This window comes from Dreissena polymorpha, chromosome 11 (genome assembly GCF_020536995.1).
Source record: "Dreissena polymorpha isolate Duluth1 chromosome 11, UMN_Dpol_1.0, whole genome shotgun sequence".
Classification (NCBI taxonomy): domain Eukaryota; kingdom Metazoa; phylum Mollusca; class Bivalvia; order Myida; family Dreissenidae; genus Dreissena; species Dreissena polymorpha.
The window spans coordinates 5,486,901-5,502,562 of NC_068365.1; positions in this window are offsets into that span (position 1 = coordinate 5,486,901).

Below are 15,662 nucleotides of genomic sequence, written 5' to 3' on the forward strand. Positions count from 1 at the left end.
GCAAAATACCAAATACAAAGTTTGATGCCATTTTCAACGTAAACAATATGTACCCCAACCTCATGCATAATGCAGCATCTATCCCCACTGATAATGTAAATTTTAGTTTACAAACAACTATTCTTCGACTCTTCATTAGACACACATTTTGATAACTGGCATATACAAGTAAAACCTGTACTGGCCAATGATTTACTCATCCAAATGTTTACATGGATAACAGTCGTCGTGTTTATGTTCGTCGAGTCTTGTTTGCTTCCATGATAGTTTAAAACCTTCAGAAGTCATACACGATATATATGTTAATTGCCATAATCCTTTTCCTTTTTTTAAATAATGGATGTAAACATGCAATTCTTTGTGGATAGACATTCTTTGATCAACTGACAAAGGAACGACCTTTTCCTAAACAAACCTTAAATACTACGTTAATTTCTGTCGAAAAGTTAAATAACGATGTATCACAATAAAATAAAATTTAACACTCTGTAAGCCAATCATATTTTTTTAAACATGTCAATTGTTCAACAAAAGCACTTTATTTAAAACATCTTGTTTTTCGAGTACTTTCTACGCTACATGTATTTATGAAATCTACAATGCAATATCAATGGTTTAATTTCAAGAAATACTTGTATTAATATTTTATCATAACATTCAATCCTTAACACAGAAATCCGTCACATTGTAATGCAACTGCGTTTCAAAATTTCCAACTGAATTAATGATGCATCCAGTGACCTCATGCCAGCTGGCAAGCGCGTGTAATTTTGCCATTTGTTTTTCACTCAATTAAACCTTATCTAAACACTATATTCGAATACTGTTCCAAATGCAAAATATATTAATATAATGTTTGTATACACTGACATTCAAGACCGAATGAATGTGAATGATGATACATTTTAACGAGTTCAATCGTCTATAAGTAAACAGACAAAAACAATAGACAACGGTGTACATGAAGTAGCAGTGTAAAGGCAGGTAGACATGTAAAGCACACGTTTTCTTCTATAAAACCTTTTAGCTGTAGGATAAACATAGAAATGTGTTTACAGTAACAAAGCCTATGACAAGACATTGAATATGGCATCTCTTTGTCGTCTTAAGTTGTAATTAAATGTGTTCGACCCATTCCTCAAGAGAAAGGCGCGATCTCGTGTGACACGTGGGCTATGGGCTCCTAATGCGTGTTGCAGTGTCAACAGGGATACGTGGTGCAGGATTTTGATTTTGATCCTCTACTTACGTGCAGCGACAGCCGAGGAGAGTTCTCCGGACTAAAAGATGATGGTACCTTGCCGCAATGCGCAGGTATTCACCTTAATACATATCGACTCTTTAGATGCTATTAAATTTCGTGCAGGTGTTTCTTATAATGATGATATTAAATATGTTGTTAGGCTTTTTTGTACATTGAATACATAGAAATATATATATATATATACTGTGAATAATAAAGTACGCTTATACGTTTAAATAGGTTTGTATATAACAGGCGTGTGTCCTATGTGAAGGCGGCTTAACAGATAGATTATTATCATAATTTACAAAAAGTATTATCTTGTAGTTACAATAATCATATAAATATTACCATACGGAACAATATTTTAATTATACCATAGCTTATTAACGGCCAAAATGGAAATATGTTATCGTTCATGTATAATATTAAAAGACATGGGGTTATTTACTCATGCAATTAGTATGTGTTTATTGTACGTTGAAACAGATTATTGCAAGGTTGTTTCATACATTGTATGTGGAAATATGCTAATGTACCATATGGGTAATAGTTTTCCACATTGATATAACTAAGGATTTTTTACAGAGGAATCGGAGGGATCGTTCTTTTACTACAAGCTACAGGAGTACTATTATTTCGTTGGCGACTGTGTTGCGGCGAAGGAACAGATCCGACAGAATTTCATCTCCGCGTTAAAAGCAAGCCTGGGTGACGTATGCTCGAATCTCAACTGTTCAACTGATCTTGTGGAGGTAAGAACTCGACTTCAAAGTGCATGGACGCTTTGTTAGATAAGACGCGCGATTTTTGGAAAGATATGTTTTTGGCATGATTATTTTTTCCTATAGATAAAAGACAAACGCATCTTTCTGAGACTTACAAAGATATAAAGTTATTCAGTCCCGAACTTGAGCTAATAAAATAGTAGTTGTTACTTCAAGGACCAGAATAGTTGCCATATCATTTTCAACTCTAAATAACACAGAAAATACAATGTATTGGGAATTCCAGATGACAACAACTAAAACATTATTTCCTTGCTTCAGTGTAATATATACGTAAGAAAACCACTGTATGTAAAATATTTAACTTATAAAAACAATGTTGTGGTTCACATATTGCATGAAAGCAATTAACCAACAAATGAGAAAATATTGCATTCATAACAACGCGACCCGTCTTAGTAGGTATGATTTATAAAGGACGCCTCCATTCATCCTCTTTTCAGTAGAATGGTCGTATTTAAGATATAACCGTATCTGTATGGCGTGTATGTAAGAGATGTGTTGCATGCCAGGAAAATTGTTTCAACGAGATCGACTCCGGCAGAGAAAGGCGTTCTTTATCAGGTACACTGTCCATTTCTGCTGTCTTGACGCTGTCAGGAAAAGGTCCAAATAAATTGTCACCGTTGAAAGCCATTAAAATGCAAGAGCAGATACATCAGGCACGCGCCAAGAGCAACGTCAGTCTGGAAATTGGTAACGAAATGGCACTCCAGTTAACGTCCATTCATTTTTCCAATCCCGAAGTCACGCGCACATTTGGCTCATATATGGATAAATTCACTCTCAGTTGTGGTAAGTAGTTTCTGATTAAGATGCTGATCAAACTGATTGCCGGATTGTTTCTGTTTTTGATTGCGTTATGCGTAATAGTCGATCATATCGAGCAAAAAGTCTTAACACTACCTAGTAAGTATCGACTTTTAGCAAATGTTAGTATTCATAATATCATACGTAATAATATACTAATCATAACAAAGAACGTGTCAATGACATGAAATAATAAGGGACAGTTACTATCACCTAAAATAACAGACTTGTTAATTGGCATATGCCAAACAAGGCCCACCTCCTGCAAGTGACTACCAAGTGTCATCTCTCTTTCCCCAGCACGTTTTTTTCGCAACCGCGTATTACATGTATTACAAACAAATCGGACGTTTTTTTTTTTTCAAAACCAGAAATGGACGAATTTAAGAGCGGACGAAATAGTCATTTTTATGAAAAGGGCGAAATTTTGTGCCGACGAAAATAAATGGTTTCACAGTAACAGGTATACACGTATATGAATGGCTTGAGTAAATTTGGAAATGAATTGATAAAACAGTCTCCCAACGTGTCAAAAAAAGATTTTAGTTTGCGGTAATAATTCGTTAGATGTGGTTCATTCTCTTTGATATAAGCGGACTTAATGCCATTTTAAACAGACACTTAAACGTGTAGTCTTCCGCCACAACGCAGCATACGCATATTATAGAAATACCCGTTGTCCGTTAAACCGTTCATCACAACATAACTCTGTCCGCCAGTCTGTCCGAAACACGTTCGTGTTTGCCCCATATTCATTTTATACTCTTGGATGGACTCATGAAACGTTCCCTAAATGTAACTGGCTTTGTGACGATATGCAGATGACATGAGTCAGTCACGCCAGCTCAAGGCGTTTGGGACCAAGTAACTCAGTCGTACTTGAAATCAAAAGTTTAGGCATCCATTTTCGGATCCGCTCCATATCTTCTGTATTCTCTGAAGGATTTTCAGGAACTTGGTGTAAATGTTAACGTTATTGAGAATAAATGCAGAAGGCACTAATCAGTCTTAGGTAATTGCCTTACATTTTTTTTATTGAGACGATGCAAAAACGACACGAGTCATTCACAATTCTCAATGTCGCGGTCACACTTCAAGTTCAATTTTTTTAGCCTTCATTTACGTGTCCGCTGCATATCTTCTATAATTGGGTAAAATCATCTTCATCGGTAAAGTGTTGATGTGATTCACAATGTTTGCGACCGGCATAAATCAGTCATGATGGTTAAAGGTCCTACTTAAAGGTAAACTATTTTACCCTCTTCTTTCGTGTGTGATCGATATCCGTAAGGCTTACAAAGCGATTTTACAGAAAGGATATGCTAGTTTAATGTATTTCTTAAGACTTTGTCACATTGTTAAAGTTAATGAGATGCTTTTCAGAAGGAATAAGTCAATCTCGCCGGCTTCATGTAAAAGTCGAAATAGAAGGTCAAAAGTTTGACCATTCAATTTAGTATCCGGACCATATCTTATATCCCGTTCAAATAAATATTTAATGAAAAGTCTAGGTCATTGTTACAATGTGCAGAAGGCATGAGTTATTTATGCTGGTCGTGTTCATAAGATAAGGTCAAATGTTTTATCATCATTTTTATGTTCCGGATAATATCTCATAACTCTTTGGATGATATGTAAGAAATCTGAGGCTAAATGTTAGATCATTAAGCCGCAGAGGGTGTGAGTCAGTCATGCCTGTTCAAAGTTAAATTCAAATCAAACGTGTGAGGCTTCATTTTTGTGTTTGTTCACTAAACCATTTGATTGGATGCCATGAACCTTCACTACAGTGTTTTGGTTATTGATATAAAGTGTAGAAGGCATTAGTCAATAACCTTGGCTCATTCATTTGATTCGGAGTCACGAGTCAATCACGCTGGCTTGAAATTCAAATCACCAGTGTCATAATAATCTCGGGCGGAATGTACCTGTCTCTTGGACTCCCTTGTTGAAAGTGTGTCGCGATTAACTCACAAGGCCGTGCTGCTAGTCTGATTAAACTTTTCAATCAGAAACGGAGCGCGGCCGAATTGATATTGTATCTGGGGCCGTATTCCAGTAGCTTCTTAAGTTTTCACTTAAGTTAAAGAAATTTCTTAAATAAATTTCTTAATTTAAATTTGAAATGTCAAAAACAAAACATGAGACGCTTAGTATTTCTCTTTAAGAATTCCTTTATGAGTTAAGAAAGTTAACTTTATTTAAAATATATGAGAAAAAATACACCGAGTAAAGAAATTTATTAAGTTTATAAAGCTACCAGAATTTAACCTAAGTGAAATCTTATGTTTAAAGAAATAATGGCGGAGATAAGAAAAATATGGCGCAATATTTCAACTTAAGTTATTTTTTAACTTAAGAAGCTACTGGAATACGGCCCCTGGTTATAAACTATAAACAATAAGCAAGGATCGATTTTGATTAAAATTTATGGTGATGTGGGGATGAGTACGCCTCCCCTAAACGTTTCATTCAAACCTTGAGGTAACCTGGCACATATTTACTATAATTTAAAGATGCACTATGTTTTGCTGAAATGTATGTACTTTTTCCATTTACGAGAGACTATCGTGTGAGCATTTTGTTTTCCAAATTTAAGTAGATGTACAACTTCGTGTTAAGAGATTGTCCAGATAGTTTTTTTTACGTGTGTTCAGCATTATACTAACCAACGTGTATACCCGAATCCAACAATCGTATCTATCCGTATGTTGAGAGTTTGGTTTAGGTCTTCCTTCTAACATTTACAACAGAAAGATTGTGAGTAGGACAACATATGTGATTTGCTCAGCTGTGGATGAAGTGCTCATGTTGAGCTATCATGGTCAATCTATGTTCGCCGTTCGGCGTAATAAGCCGTGTGTCGTGTGTCATCAACTTGTAGTTCGCTATTACTATTGAGGCCACATTTATTGTTAAATCTGAATACAATAAGGTCAAAACGTTTATCTTGACATTAACTGGCTTACGATAGAATCTGAGCGTTCAAAAACTATGTTGCCAGCTTAAAACTTAAAAAACATATTGTTACCTCACATGAGCTATATTTAATACTCAATCCTGATAATACTCTTTCAGAATGTTTATTTCCACAATATGTAGGTCGAATTTGAATCAAATGAACCAAACAACTAGATTACCAGGTTATATATTTAAAACAAACAATCTTTATACTTAAGAGGCGACAATAATGACTCAGTCTTGATTAGCATTGGATCGAGTATTTGTTTTGACAATATACATCGAATAAATCCGGATCATCTGCGTCTAAAATGTAGGTCACAAAGCCATATGTTAGAAAAAAAAACTTGTAACCACTATATTAACCAATTTTGAGACTTACACCTTAAATGTTTATTTTGAAAATATCTTTTAATATAGGGCACAAGGTTACCAGGTGGTATTTTTTGTCTTGCTCTTCTATGATCAAAACATCAATACGTTCAAGTATGCGCCTCTACCACTTAATCGATGTTATATTTCAAGTTTATAAACTGAAGTAACATAATAGTAGAATAATAATAGTAGAATAATAGTCAGAATATTGTAGGCCAACGTTAGTTTCGAATAGCTCGGTCTCATTGTATTAATTCTTATAGAGCCAGCATAAATGTTTAAAAGATCTATAGGCGATTTGTCAAGATTACTTTTAATGCACATGTATACCTCTTTCATTTGTGATATCTTATAGAATGATTTCAATAACGTGATGCTTTACGTGTCAATGTAGAATTTGCTAATAGATGACAGAGCGATTGCAATGATAGAACGTGTGTGGGATTCACATTGTCCTCGGATCACTCTGGTATTTAAACATTAAATGGGACCATTATATACACTTGTCTCATATCATCGAGACTCAAATAAAACAAGAACATAAACTACATTAAATGAAATATTTATTTATTCTAAAGTTGTGACACGCTCATTATATTCAAAGGTCAATAAAACTTGTAATCACAAATATACAAGATAATACAAATAACTGACCATACTTTCAAATAAATTCAATTTGATCAAATAAATAATCAAAGTTCAAGATAACTTGAAATATCAAATATACTAAGAACTGACCATACTTTCAAATCGAATTCAAATTGATCAAATAAAATTTAAGCCCAATAGCTTAAATAATCAATAATCCGCCGATCCACATAAATTATGCATGCACAACTATATAAATACTAATTGTACATAAACCACAAAACATTTTGCAAAATACCACTACTAATCAACATAAAAAACATATTAAGCGGACATATACAAACACACAACAACAAAGGGGTTGGGCGGGCTGGGCAAATATTTGTAATCAATACAAGATCGATCGTGTCAACAAACAAGACTGTAACCAAAACGCGCGAATCAGCTGTTTTATAAATATGCGTAAGAATACATAAACACATGAGTGGTCAAGCATGAAGGGACTATCTCTTGGTTGTAATCGATAATTAGTAGATTTTATGTAAGAAAATGCTTAACAGTTATCTCATATCCTCGAGACTCAAATAAAACAGGAACATAAACTACATTAAATGAAATATTTATTTGTTCTAAAGTTGTGACACGATCATTATATTCAAAGGTCAATAAAACTTGTAATTACAAATATACAAGATAATACAAATAACTGACCATACTTTCAAATAAATTCAATTTGATCAAATAAATAATCAAAGCTCAAGCTAACTTGAAATATCAAATATACAAGAACTGACCACTGACTTTCAAATCGAATTCAAATTGATCAAATAAAATTTAAGCCCAATAGCTTAAATAATCACTAATCCGCCAAAACCCCGCCAAACAAAACAAAAGCAAAATAAATGACAACGTACATGCAAGCAGATTAAATGACAGTACACTGCAAACAAAACACAAATATAAATTAATTCTCACTTACATAACTGCTATACATCACCAGAAAACTGAAATATATATGAAAACATGTATGTCACAATGTAAAATATTTATTACAACAATTTAAATTTGAACATCCATGAACGTAACAATACCCAAAGTCAAGGAACCTAAAAAGACAAGAATGATGTCAATATACCATCACCACATGTCTTTATCCTTTGAAAAAGTAATGATGCCTTCTTCTAAAGGATGAATACACCAGAATGACATAATGATGCTGTCATCACAAGTGTAAATATCTGAAGGAATAACCTATACTCCCTTCAAGATGCTATAAATAAGACAAACAACCTTAACATTTTGGCATCAATACGTCCACCGAAATTCAAACCATTACCAAACTTTCATAATAGCATAGTTGTTATAACTACTTACATTATCACTATATAAACCCTTATCACTTAACCTATAATTCCTAACAAAAACTTTTGTAATGTATTCCTAACAAAAAATTAAGTAGTGTAAGAATGATAACTAATTTGTGCTACGTGTTGGCTTCCAATTTTTTACTAATCAAAAAGTCATTTGTCTGAAAATTCAAAGATAGCAATTAATTTCACACATTACTTTTTTCCTTTTAACAAATGTGAGACAACCCTAATGAAACATTTTCTTAACAAACGAGTACCCTCTGAAATGAGATGTAACCCTCCATCCCGGACCGCAAAAACTGACCTTTCAGGTCTTCCGAATTTGAAATAAGGCCTGTAACTATGTACGAACTGGCATTGTCTTTCTTTACATTTAACCTCTAATAGAGTATTAGCCTGTTTCACTTTATCTTTTGTAATGCTATAATCACAAGGACTTGGTAATATGGAGGAAAACACAATATGTGTTTTAGGATTAATATTCCTAATTAAATTGTTGTAAAAACTAATGATATCATCCACTGAGTATGATTCACTCTGGTTTCTCGTTATTATATCGTTCGTACCAACATGAATTATTGTGAACGGCTTGCTCACAAGTGAAGGTGACATCTCTATTCTGGCTGATAAACGAGCTATGTTGATACCCGGGAATGGAATGATACAGTAGAGTTAGCGATTGTGTTCCGCAAGGTTGCGATTAATAGCGATTGTGTTTTTAACCGTTGTAAACCGTTTTTAAGCGTTTGTTTGCGCTTACTTCATTGCGCATGCGTAGCGATGAAAACCGATGAAAAGGCGGGGCTTCTGTGCACTATATTTAGATATCCTATTTATAGATTTACAGCACTGTGCGCAAATCAAATGCGCGGTAGAGGGATTTTTTGTAAACGTTAAGTCTTTGTTGTTGTTTTAAATTTATAGTGTAAGTTATCCTTCCGTTCAAGATTGGGTACTGTATTCTACTCCGGATATTCAATTATTGCGAAAATTGGGTACGACTAAAGTGCGTATATAATATGACTCATATCCGCGGATATGACTGAAAAGTGCGGATATGAACACATAATGGCTTTTAAATGCTGTTTTCCTTTATTTTGTGATATGCAAATCGTTCTATGAACAAAAATACATTCTGTGCATGTGTAATGTTCAGATCGGAGGTATTTTAAAGCGTTTTTCATTGGCATTTTAATATCAGTAACTACCAATTCATATCCGCGAATATGAAGGACCGGTCAGAACACCGCTTTGAGGCTAAACACCACCAATTCCGAAAGATAAATCCATACCGAGATTGAATCAGTGAATCTGGTATTTGTATGATTATTATATAAATTCATGGTCTATATCTTCCGACTAGTACAGACTTTATTTCGCGTGATTTGCATATTGAATGTTTTTTTAATTAAGTCAGGTTAAACTTATGGATAACCTTAAGTATATGCATATAGCTTTTTATTGTTTGAAAAATATTATTTGACAAGAAAAATATAACACTAGAATTGTTATGTTATATATAACTATATACAATATACTTTTTTTGTTTCACAGATAACCCAGAAAAATACGATATTTTGACATATAAAACAGCGTATAGCGTGTGGAAATGTTTTAATGAATGTAATATCTTTATAATGTTTTGGACTATTATTCCAAAGGAAGAAATATATTAATCCTATCAGTATCGTCCGGTTTCTTGTATAAAGAATGACTCAAACAGTATTGGGAATCTTATTAAATTAAGATAATGTAAAAATAACAACCGTTATAAGCGCTCATTTGTAACAAATTAATGTGAAAAGGCGCATGACTAGAAACATGGATTTTGTTATAGATTAGAGGGCTAGCAATTTAAAAACACGTATCACATATACAAAGCTTTTTGGGTAAATACATTTTACATTCATATCCGTTAATGTGTGTAGTAAATTATTATAATCAGATAAATTATGAATTATACAAGAAATGATTGCTTAAGAGTTATTTATCGGCCAAGTGGTGATACCGAAATTATTTTCTGAATCGATTATACCAATATTTGATTACCATGTGCATATTATTGTTATTTTAATTTTAGGTGCAAACATATTAAATAAATATTGGCCAATCGAACCTTTTTTCTGACTGTCAACAGTAACTACACGTTACAATTTATTCGTGCACCTTGCTTTTATATTTTACCCATTTACATACATGTAGCGTTATTTAAATGTGCCTTTGAATTGAATCATAATTTTGCTTTAGTTATTATACAATGTCAAACAAATAAAGCTTGGTTACAGAAAACCACAAAATATTTTGTTAATTTTTTTATATTTACAGACCGGTAATAAAATATCTATCATCACGATCATAATTATGTATTGCTTTCGAGAAACAGACACCGCCAGCCATTATGCAATATCAATAAAACTGTTCAGACTACCCTGGTAATGTCTGCTGCGAACATGCCAAACATTGATATATGGGCCTTAAGAGCCACACGGTAGTCATAAAATGCGGGAGAAATCTCCGTTTCATTCACATAACTCTGTATTAAATTTCAATTTATTTTATTGTTGGGTGAATGTTTAGCGAAGAGTCAATTAAGTTGCCGACTCAACACGAAAAAGTAGTTTTAACTATTCGCGAAATTCGCGCTCACATATTTTCCTTTGTTAACAAAGATAAATATACAAAGATAAGAGCATAATATAATAGAAAAATAATGTTATTGTCAATTAAACAGTACATGCTTATCGTGATTTATACATCGACATAAATTGAAGAAAAAACATGTATTAAATAAAAGTATGCTCTATGTTTGGAGGGAATATGTGTTAAATAAATTTACAAACATATTGACAATAATTCTATTTTTTCCTTTTTTATGCGTTAAAAAGAAACAATTTTAAAATGTCGTCATAGCAAACATGAAAATCTATGTTTAGAAAAGATTATGTTTTAAATTAATAATGAATACTATTTGCGTATATAGACTGAACATATCGGTGCTTAAACTTAAATAAAACGGCATGGTTATTATATTACGTATGCAACTTTGAATGTGCATTTATATTTTGATCTGTACAAAATGATTTCATTTTACATACAATTCGGACGCAATAAAAACTCTCTAGTAACTTGAAGAACTGGAACAAACTGAAATATACCAGTGATATCGTGATCATGAAAGCCTTTAACGAACAGAGGTCCATTTTTCCTACGTGCTGACAACCGCATATTACAATTATAATCTGGAATATGGATTTTAAATATCTACATATCAAAGCATCCAAATCGGGAGTTGATTTTTTCATATGAAAAGTACTTAATAGATTTGATTGAAAAGTATTTTTTTTAAATGTGTTCAATGTACATCGTCATACAATAACTAAACACGTTTGTTTCACGTTCAATTATTCCTTAATTAAGAATTACGTAAAAATGTTGCAATTAAAAACGTCTTTATTATTTATGTCATAACACATTAAAAATTCACCATACAACTAAGTTAGTAATTTTGTGAATAAAATTATTCGATTTGTAAATAAATACATGTATTTGTATCGTGAAACATTAGACACATAAGTGTCATCGTTCACCAACTTCGATATAACATGAAAATTTGCGAAATCACATTAAAATAAATATTAAAATATTGTCATACCATTTTAATGATGTGTGTATGTATAAGTTATAAACCAATATGAAGTCCATAAACAAAGAATTGTTCACGTTGGAACACCAGACCTTAAAACAATATGTTTAAACCAAGTATTCTGATCAGAAAATCCTGTTAAATATTAAGCATACAAATTTTAGATATTAAACTGTTAACAATTAACAATGTTTGCTTTAGAGGGTTAATTCCGGCCAAGTATATCCTGATATGCGAATATTGCATGTTCTAAGATTTGGTCGTAAATGAATTCCATTAACAGAATATAGCATTATAAAAATAGCTTAATTTCACAGAAATACATTTAAGTCAATATTGACCACGGTGCCTATACCACGTGACTTTTTAAGATCTGTGTGGGGAGGAAAATATCAACAAAAGCGCGACGAAGGTAAGATTTTTTTGGATAACTTTTTTAATATGTCACCATTTTCAATGGGATAAAGTGGAGAGCCCGCTCATTCATGAGAGTTTTCTATAGGTATCATGATTTTATAAAACAAATAAATATTATTTCAGTAAAGTGCAACCGCGCGTTTGAACGGTTAAAAAAGGTAGGATCAGTGTGGGGACATTATTTTATTTTGACACAGAAACATCACCTCTGGTGAAATAAAGCAATAAACTTTATGGGAGGAGCTTACACTATATCAGTTTGCATTCTTTTTCAGGTTTCTTTCAGATGTTTATGAAAACAAAATCAAGAAAAATATTCTTACAAGTAATATGATCTGTGTGGTATACGTGTTTAGAAGGATCTGTGTGGTATCCGTGTTTCCACAATTTACGCCTAAATTGAGATAATAACGACAATATATATATTTTTTAATTAATTTCAATTATTTCAATACAACAATTACTACTATTCCTACTTCTACTATTACTACTGCTTCTACTACTACTACTACTACTACTACTACTACTACTACTACTACTACTACTACTACTACTACTACTACTACTACCTTTGTAGTAGTAGTAGTAGTAGTAGACTACTATTCCTACTTCTACTAATACTACTGCTTCTACTACTACTACTACTACTACTACTACTACTACTACTACTACTACTACTACTACTACTACTACTACTACTACTTCTACTACTACTACTACTACCTTTGTAGTAGTAGTAGTAGTAGTAGAAGTAGTAGTAGTAGTAATAGTAGTAGTAGTAGATCTGTTATTATTATTTAAAAATTGATACATTTCAGTAATCACCTATTTCACATTAGTGAGCTGACTAATTAGTTAAGGGAAGAAAAAAAGAGGAAACAGTTTCACGAGACAGGAATACTATACAGAAGAGGACACTAGGAGTAAGGTTGGAGCGGGCGAGACGAAACGATAGCAAACTGTTGCCAACAATAAGAATGGGGATGGACGAACACAAATGAAATTTTAATTCGGACACAAATTCTGCAATAGAAATTGTGTCCAATATTACACAGGTTGACAAAAAGCGAAGTAATATGTATGTTTTAAAATCAAATGTGAAATAAAAACTGATAAAACAGAATCCACCAGACGTATTGGTTTGTCATGGATTTGCAAAGTGCCTTGCATCATTGTGAAGAAACTTTAAATGACTAAAAAGTGTTACATTTTCGACATTATTTTCAATTTTGTTGTTATTTGAAGTTGAAGGTAACCGGTATGATTTACTAAAAACTAAATAATGATCATAGTAGAAACATATATATATGGGTGTGTTTGTGTGTGCTATTTTCATAAATTATATGGAATTCAAATTGTTGCATTAGTTTATTACATAGTATAGATATTGACAATCATTCGCCATGTGTTTGGTGATAATGTCATGTTATAAAGTATGTCGTTGTATTCAGTGTAACAGTATATGCTTATCTTTAGCATTAATTATTTTGAAGAGAATATAAAAAGTAAATGAAGAACTATTATATTAAATGATTATGTATGTACGATTCTCCTCTTGTGTTGTGGTGGGATGCAGCTGTGAAGAATGTCATGACGTATTTCGAATTAAGGAGTATTGTATTGTAAACACAACCTCATTGCATACATTGTTTACTGTCAATTACCACGGCCTAGAATAAGTATAAGCAGGCAGTTAATTAGGTAAAGCAATCGTGAAAATCACTTCTACTAGAAACCCTGGCTGCTTATGATTATCGAACTAGCTCGTGACAGCGGTATTTGAAATTGAAATCAACGAAAAAATATCGCAAAACTTTAATCAAGTTATAATTAAAAAAGAATCACAGATTCGATAATACAAATCACAGATGCGATATATTAATGAATAACGTAAATCCAAATTATTGCACAATTATTTGAGAATTATTTCAAAAGAAACACACAAACGAACTAAACGAAACATACAAACTAATCAAATTCGGATTACTTAAGAATCATTTTGAAAAGTAACGTTAAAATAAAACAACAAATAAAACTAAGGCTATTTCAAGCAATATGGTCCCCTACCGGTGAAACTCCACCATTGTCAGAATTTTTTATATTTGTTGCCAAAGCAACCAGACTTTTTGACGTAGGAACAAAAAGAAATGAGGTGCATAATCTCCATATTGCCATCTATCCATGTTTCAAGTTTCATGAAAAAATATGAAGAACTTTTCACCGGTAGGGGACAATGACTGTAAAACGATAATCAAGTTACACAGACAAACTGTAAACTATTATGATTTTTAATCAGTATTCACGGATTTATGTAAAGTCCTCACGTGTCGAGAAAGGTTTGTTTTGCGTTTGTACGGTTTGAAACACTCCTCACACCTGTAACACTTGTCAGGCATGTGGGTCATGTCTTGCTCTTTGAGGTCATTCTCACTCCTAACTGCCAACCCACACTGGTAACATTTCACCAATCCCTCTTGTTTGCACTTTTCTCTCGAGCCACGAGTAGGCACTTGTCCGCAAAGCTCCTGCCGCACTGTACACACACGTGACATTTGGGGCATCCTGAGAAAAAAACTATTTTATTCACGTGACATTTCAATGCGTAAACACGCTATTTCAAAAATGTTAAAAACAGAAGACATGCGTTTGTTATTTTTAAATTACCAACGATTTGACGATTATTGAGATATTTCAAAATATATGATAACCTGATAGATGAGATATATTGTATATTTGTGTTGTTTCAAGAAAATCCGTTCATCTGTTTGTAAGTATAACTGTATAAAAATGTAACTATTTTTAAGGTATTTAATCTTACCTGAAATGCTTTTCTACGGCAGTAATAGTGTCCAGAGTTAGCGTGTCTCCTAATGTGGCGCAATAATCCAGCTTTGGTCTTCAACATTTTTCCGCATTGGAGCATTGAGCCATATCTTAAAGCAAATATAATATTTAAAATAATATACAATACATTACTTCACATGATAGTAGTGTAGGCGCCAAAATAAAAATGGAACTCAATACAATAACATAAAGTGTACACTTATTTAAGGTAAGCATGGAATTGTCATCGATTTAAGATGCTCCAGCGTAAGATTTTAATATTATAATGGGGATTGTATAGCATGCCTGTATATCATAATTATGTATTAGTTTAACAAGCGTAGTGTATAATCATTATGTGTTTTACATGCTATCGCATTTAAAAATCCAGTTTCAAAAACATTATTGATAAGCATTTTTTAAACAACTTAATAGAACTGAAAAACTTAAAAACAGTATACCATACAGATCCTTCTAAAAAAAACGTTTACCACACAGATCATATTACTGTAAGAATATTTTTCTTGAATTTTGTTTCGTAAATATATAACAGAAACCTGAAAATGAATGCACAATTATATAGTAGTAGCTCCGCCCATAAAATTATTTCTTAATTTCACCAGAGGTGATGTTTCTGTGTCAAA